Source organism: Galeopterus variegatus, unplaced genomic scaffold, assembly GCF_000696425.1.
Source record: "Galeopterus variegatus unplaced genomic scaffold, G_variegatus-3.0.2 Scaffold4754, whole genome shotgun sequence".
Classification (NCBI taxonomy): Eukaryota; Metazoa; Chordata; class Mammalia; order Dermoptera; family Cynocephalidae; genus Galeopterus; species Galeopterus variegatus.
Genome location: NW_007730865.1, coordinates 71803 through 79780, shown reverse-complemented (window position 1 = coordinate 79780; position 7978 = coordinate 71803).

Genomic DNA, 7978 nt, shown 5'->3' with positions numbered 1-7978 from the left:
AACATCTGCCAATCTCCTTTCCAACAAGTAGAAAGTGGCCCAGTATTTAGAACACTGGCTAAGTGTCTGCAAAACAGCAGGCATATTACCTAAATAACTGTCTCATTTTTACCAGCATGTAGCCATCCTCCAAGCTGCACCAAGAGTAAGCAATGTAAATATTGGCAACTTCTTAATAAGGTGTCAAGCTTCTCCATTGAAGACAGAAGTAAAGCACTGATTACACTTGAATAGCCTGTCCATTTCTCTGTGCCACTTACTAGAGTATAAGCCCCTTGAGGGAAGATACTCTGTCTTGCCTTCTGCTATATTTCTAACACCTAGAATAGTGCCCTACCTAGCACAGTAAATAGTTATGAATGAATTGATGGGAAATAGCTTCAACCATATATTCTGCATAAGAACAAAGTCAAGCTCTTTAAGCACAATGGATCCAAGGCTCTGAATTCATCTTTCTAGCTTCACTTATTCTCCCACTTTTCACATCAGCCTAAGGTCTCTGGTCACGTCATACTCTGTGTCAGCTGTGTGCCTTCACTCTCCCCCTTTCCTCTACTTGAAGGGTGGTTTCCTCACATGGATAATTCCTCCACATCTTTCTAGAGTTAGTTCATGCCCCCCGCATACCTTTTCTTAATTTTCTTAAATTAAGATCTCAAAAAATAAAAAGACCCTAACCCTAGGTTAATACAATATAATAAATTAATTTCTGTTGGTCTTCAGTACCTATGGTAGCTCTTTCTTGTGATAGAGATTTCTCAATAGAGTACTTTCCTCTGAAAGCAGTATCATTTTTCTGTCTTTAAAATCTCCATGAGACACACCCTCAAAAAGAACATGCAGTAAAGTGACACATTAAAGAATTAAAAATAAAAAAGTAAACAAACAAAAAATATTCTCTTAGAAAATCTAGGTGGTTTTTACACGAGTAGCTTTTGAGATGGAAAATGTTTTTAAATCAAGATTTTGGTTTTAGTTTATACCCCACAGACTATTCATTTCTTTACTTTTAGTTCTCATTTAACTTTAGAATAAGTTCACCTCATTCCACTACTGAATTAGATAGTGAATCAATCTTCTTGACAAAGTTAAAGTAACAGCTGACTTTTTATTCAGAAGAAACTGACTGCCACTTTTAAAAATGTTTGTCATGACATATTTCTGAAGACAAAGCCATTGTGATACCACACACGAGTTTTGGTGCTAGATATTTGTCCATATGTTCCTCTTCAGTGAAGCCCAAAGGGTCGTCATGATTTTCTGCAGCACCTCTGATAGGTACAAAACATCGAATGAGGAGCTGTGGTGACAAGGTCAGAGAGACATAGATGCCCCTTTCAATAATAAAAAGTTCGAGGGTCATAATAAAAGGTGAAAGTAAATCTCTCCAACAGGAAGCAGAAAGTGATCAGTAGCATGATGAAGGACTATCAAGAATTTTAGGAAAGGAAGAGACTACTTTCAGTTGGGAGAAGACTCAGAAAATGTGAAGGAATTGTACTTTAAACTGTGCCTCGGAGGATAGGGACTGTGTATGGACAGAAGATGCAAGAAGGGGTATTCTAAATGGACTGAGGACTGTTTTGAGCTGTGGGCTAATAAACTAGTTTTCTACTTCATTCATTCATTCATTCATCTGACAAATATTAATCAAATGTCTTCTATGTGCCACACTATCCTACACTTTGAGTGTATAGTGGTGAACAGAAGAGACTCAGCTTCTGCCTTAATGGAGCTTAAAGTCTAATATCCTCTATTCATCTCCTTTTCTCGTGAGGTCTTATCATTTCACTTTGAAAGTCTGGGGCAGCAGAACTCATTAGAGCATAGATTAAAGAGTCGAGGGCAGCCCATGTGGATTGTCAATTGATCGCACATAAGTCATTACTGTGACTTTGAGACAAAGTTTTATACCTACGTTTGGAAAGATAAGGAACAAAAGATAAAAAATTGACTGTTTCTTTTGTTTGCTCAAATGCCAAGTGTAACAAGCTAAAACCTTCATTACAACCTACTGGGCTCTGTGTTAATGACTTTTTAATAAGAGAGCCAAACAAATTAAATTATCAATATAATAAAATAACTAATTCACTTTTTGAAGTTTTAAGAGACAACAACATTCAGGAAGACTGAAACTGTCTTAAGATGGTAGACATAAGTCATTTTATGTTAAATGTAAATAATTATATTAAATGTAAGTCATCCAAATAGACCAATTAAAAGACGGACATTGACAGAGTGCATTAAAAACATGACTCAATTACATGTTTTCTATAAGAAACTCACTTCAAGTATAACAATATATGCACATTTAAACTAAAAAGCTGGAAAAAGATATATCATATAAACATTAATAAAAAGAAAGCAGGAGTGGCTATGTTAATATTAGATAAGAATATAGACTTCAGAGCAAAAACATTACCAGACACTTAGAGAGAAATTACACAATGACAAAAAGGTCAATCCACCGAGAAGACATGGAAATACTAAATGTACACGCACCAAATACAGATTCTCAAAATACGTCAAGCAAAAACTGATAAAACTGGGAGGAGAAGTAGACAAATCACAAATCTATGCCTTATACAAAAATTGACTCAAATGGATCATGGACTTAAATGTAAAATATAACACCATAAAATGTTTAGGAAAAAAAACTAAAGGTATAATTTTTAAATTATGCATAACCCTTTAAGGATAAAATTATAACCTTTGCTGAAAAATAGAGAGACATATGCTTGTTATAGATAAGAAAATGTCAGTTCTCCCAAAGTTGCTATAAAGCTTCAAAGCAGTTCTTATCAAAATTCCAACAAGGGGTTGTTTTTGTTTTTTAGGAACCTAAGGAGCTAATTCTCATTATTTGGGAATTACAAAGAGCCAAGAATAGGAAAGACATTATAAAGGAGAGAAAAAAAAATGGTGGAATTTGTCCTACCAGACAGCAAAATTTATTACATAATTATGACAGCAGAATGTGATTTTGTCCTAAGTATAAATAAATTAACCAATAGAATAGAACTGCAAGTTCAGAAACAGATCCACTTAAACTTACTATATTACTGAAGGCATTGTCAATCAGTGGGAAAGGGTGAAACAATTAGATAAATTGTACCCAGAGCACTGGCTGTCCAAATGGAGGGTGAAGTGGGGAATAATACCCTTACCAGATCAATTCCAGATGGATTCAAAACTTGTCATGTCAGTGATAAACTTAAAATTTTAGAATAAATTACGGAGTAATATGTTTGTGTTCTTTGAGAAAAGAAAGATTTCATAAATGAGCTATCAAGCAGAAAATTTAGGACACTGATTACCTGGAAAGTAGGCATGAAGATGGGCCATGGAAGGAATGCACAGATTCAAATGCATTGGTAATGTGCTAATTTTTAAATTGGGTCGTTGGTTCATGAGGATTCCTTATTTCTCTGCTTCTTACCTTACCTAGGTAGATAGATAGCTGTTACTTTGTAATAAAGTGTTACATAGTTTTTTATGGATCTAGAAGCAGATGCAGAAAAGAAAAATAAATAAAATCCCTTTGGCACCAAAATAATAAAAAAAGAGGAAAAATAGAGAAGATTGTGACAATGGCTCCCCCAACAATAAATGTAGTTGAACTCCTTGGGTGATGCTGAGAAAGCTCTTCCCATCTCTGCATCTAGGTTCCTTCATAGTAAAATGGAAATGAGAATATTCTGAATGTTTGTATCCCCAAAATTCATGTTGAAATCCTAATCCCAAACATGATGGTATTGGGATGTAGGACCTACATGATTGGGTCATGAGGGCGGAGCCGTCGTGAATGAGGTCAGTGCCCTTTTACAATAGGCCCCGAGAGACCCTGGCCATTTCCACCGTTAAAGGACACAGTGTGAAGATGACCATCTATGAACCAGAGAGCAGCCCTCACCAGACACGAAATCTGCTGGTGCCTTGATCCTGGATTTCTCAGTCTCCAGAACTGTCAGAAATAAACTTATGTTGCTTATAAGCCACCTAGTCCATGATATTCTGTTACAGAAGTCCAAACAGACTAAGATATATACCTTTTAAGACTATTTGAAGGACTGAAGATAATGTCAATTAAAAACATGTTAAAGCTGTCTAGACATAGCTGACCCTCATTCATTGGTAGCTTTGCTTGTTATCCAGGATTTGAATCTATATCATAAATATATTCATTCCTCCCATGCATATTTATTATGCATCTACTATTATCTGAAACTTTTTTAGGTGCTATGGATACCAGACTCTAAGAGAGAGAAAGAGGGAGGGGGAGAAAAAGAACAAGAGAGTAAGGTCAAGTATCAGTAGACAATTGTAGACACAAGCAAGCACAATGAGATTGTGTGGGTGTGCTTGCAGAAGTTCTGTATCGAGAGTTACTGGGTAAAAGTGCAGGAAAGATTTCAATGGTAAACAGATTTATGAGCTGAGACTTGAAAGTGTAATAAATGCTCATCAAATAGAAAAGGTTGGGGAGGGTGCTCCAAGCTGAGAAAGCAGGAGCAAAGGCACAGGGTCATGCAACAGCACAATGCAGTCAGGAGCTGCAGTGGTTCAGCATGACTAAAGCACAGCGTGCTAGCTGCGTGTGTTAGGGTCAATGCCTAGAGGAGCAGAGAGAGACCAGATCATGTAAGACATATTTAAAACTTTGGAATTTATCTAAGAGCTCAGCTGTCTCCACAGTGGGGAATATCCATCTCTAGTGCTGCTGCATCCAGTGCTGGAGTGTAGGGAATAAATATTTGAATGTCTAGGTATATTTTAATCCAATCATTAATTTCCACTCATTCTTGTTTTTATAATGTAATTTATTTGTATACATGTTGGTAGTTTATAAGTAAATAAATATACACATTTAAGTTTTCCTTTACTGATGATGTATATTATCTACAAAGTTTGAAGACAGCTGTTATTAAGGTATTAATCAGAACCGTAAAGTAATGAGATTTTTGCATGAAAAAGCCCTCATGGTAGGTGGAGATGGAGCAGTGTGGAATTTAGGTTTGAAACAGGGAGATCAGTTAGGATGCTACTTTAATTGTCCAGGTTGAAATAATGAAGATCTGAACTATGGCGGTAGCTTTAGAATTGAGGAGAAGGTTTTAATTGTCCAGGTTGAAATAATGAAGATCTGAACTATGGCGGTAGCTTTAGAATTGAGGAGAAGGTTTTAATTGTCCAGGTTGAAATAATGAAGATCTGAACTATGGCGGTAGCTTTAGAATTGAGGAGAAGGTGGGGACTGTTGTTGGAGGATCTTACAGAAAAATAATCAACAGGATTTAGTCACTTATGCAACCTTAGAGGTAAGAGAGAGGCATCTTGGAATGACACTGTGTTCCTGGATTGGGTGACTGAGTGGTGGCAGCACCAACCATGGTGACTGGGGAGAAGGTTTGATGGGAAAGATAATGTGCTCCTTTTCCGACATATCTAATTGTGAAATCCTTCTATGGCAATCAGATGGAAATGTTTAGGAGATGGTGGGTATGGTGAATTTCAAGTTTCTGAAAAGAGATCTGGTCTGGTAATAAATATGCATGGGAGTTCTCAGCTTAGAGTCAAAAGCCAAACAAGTGAACAAGAATGTCCAGAGAGTGAAATGAATAAAAAAGAAAAAGGGTTCAAGGGAACTCCAATATTTAAAGGAAAGTTATAGGAAGTAAAGGCAGAAAACAAACAAACAAAAAAAAACCCCACAAACCTCAGAAGAAAAGCTTAAATTGGTAGGAAGAGTATGAGCAGGGATGGGAGACACGGAAGCCCAGGTAAGGGATAGTTTAACGAAGAGAAAGGATTTGTCTATTGTTTTGGATAAGCAGCATTCTCTCCTGTTCATTCTCCTATCAACATTGTCAAATACTTATTGAGAATCTGCAGTTAGACAAATGGCTTTAATTTTAACATCACAGGATTATGGACACAGACTACAATTTGGAACAGAGTAACTGTGAATAGTATTCTCAACTAAAACATTTTGTCTGTCATTTAAATGTCTATGGTCAGCACTGTTAATCCAGCATCTAGTATATGATAAATTAAGAGGAGCATAAGGGATGCATTGTGCATGGTTAAAAACACTGATACTGATGGTGGGCCAGATGTTAACAATCAAGTTAATTATCTCCATTTTGGTAAATAACTTCATTCCTACTATATGAATGACTGACAACAGCATTAACACCAGAGACTTGACTGGACTTGTAGCATACATGCTATATGTGGCATTAGGTATACTGACTACTAGTGTTTTAACCAAAACACTACTCAATTGATTTCATCCTTCCTAAGAGAAGAGTCATAGTTGTTCACAAAGCACACCTAGGTGTATATCTTGGTTTATTTGTCTTAACAATGTGCTTTGAAGCTTGGGCTAGAAACATAAGCCAAAAGCTGAGGGCCCTGTAAATCAACCCCTCACCCTGAGTCACCCAGGAAGGAATGCATTATTAGGAACAAGGAATCAAAGGAAATTTACACACACACGCTCACACACTTTGTAACACAAATGTTATAATTAATAAGCAAAAAAAAAACTTCCTGCCTGAGATGGTGAGCTCATCACACTTAAGCAGAAGTCACTGCCATTGAATGGCATTAAACAGTTGTCACCAGCTAGTTCTTTCTCTGCGAGACCTCTTAACTGCCCTTTTCAATTAAGGACATTCAGCTCAGGAAAAACTCATTAGACAATGACTAGAGAGTATTTTTCATCTGATACGACTAAGTGTTCTCTGCAGAGTTTGGCAGTAACTTTATTTAGGTTTAAATCTTACTTTCATTTCCTTGCCCTAGAAATCTTAACAAAAAAGTATCTTAAGATCTCAGTACTGAAATGTGTGAGGGAAGCAAGTATATCTGCATTGTTCACGGATGTTTCCCCAGCACTGGACCTAACTTTAGTAGGCCCTCGATATTTGCCAAGGGAAGAAATTAGAATACAATCTCAAATCTGTACATTAGTATGATTCTGTCGGGTAATGAGTATAATGTGTCAGTATAGAGGGGAAAGATACAAATAAAACCCAGCAAAGGCTACTGAAAGCAATTTTTCCCAGCACAGACAGACCAGTAGGCATCAGTGTTCTATGCATGTAGTTCACTGCTGCCCTAGAAAAAGCCAAAGCAGCCCTCTTCCCAGAAAATCTACTTTTCATAATATGATTGGTGATCTCCAAAGATGACCACCACCAATTCCACCCATCCTTCCAGTCACAGGCCACTCCTCCCGTCAAGAGGTAGAGCTTATTTCCCTTCCCTTTGGATCCAAGCTGGCCTTGTGATTTTCTTTGGCCAACAGACTGTAATGGCAGGATTTAGATGAGTTCAGGGCCTAGCCAGGACTTGGAACTCAACTGCCATGCTATGAGGAAGTCCATGCTCTCCTGCTGGAGAGAGAGGCCATGTGTAGAAAACCCGTGGAGAGAGAGAACACTGGAGGCCCTGAAAGAACACTGAAGCAGCCCAGTTGACAGCTTCAAGTCCCCAAACACATGAGAAAGGTCATCCTGGGTCTTCCAGCCCAGCCCAATTGCCAGCTGAACACAGCCAACTGAGCGACCCTAGCCGGAGCAGGACTACCCAGGCAACCCACAGAATGGTGAGAAATAGTAAACCATTTTGCTTGAAGCTCTTATGTTTTGGGTGGTTTGTTACATAGTAAAAGATAAATAAAACAAATGATATCAGAGGCCTCCCTTTTATTGTCACCACTGGCATCTCGTTGGTTTTTTTTTTTTTTTTTTTTTTTTTGGATAAAATTCTACCCTGTTTCCTTTAGCTACAGTGTTGAAACCAGTTTCTGGAATGAAGAGCTATACTTAGAAAATGCAGGTTTCTAAAATTTTCCAGTGGGTACACTGCCAGATAACATGACTTATTATAATGGAAACAGTCTCTCTCTAAAGTGTTTATAATCAAATTTACTGTGCTTGAAATATTGAAATGCACAGTTTTACTCTTAAAA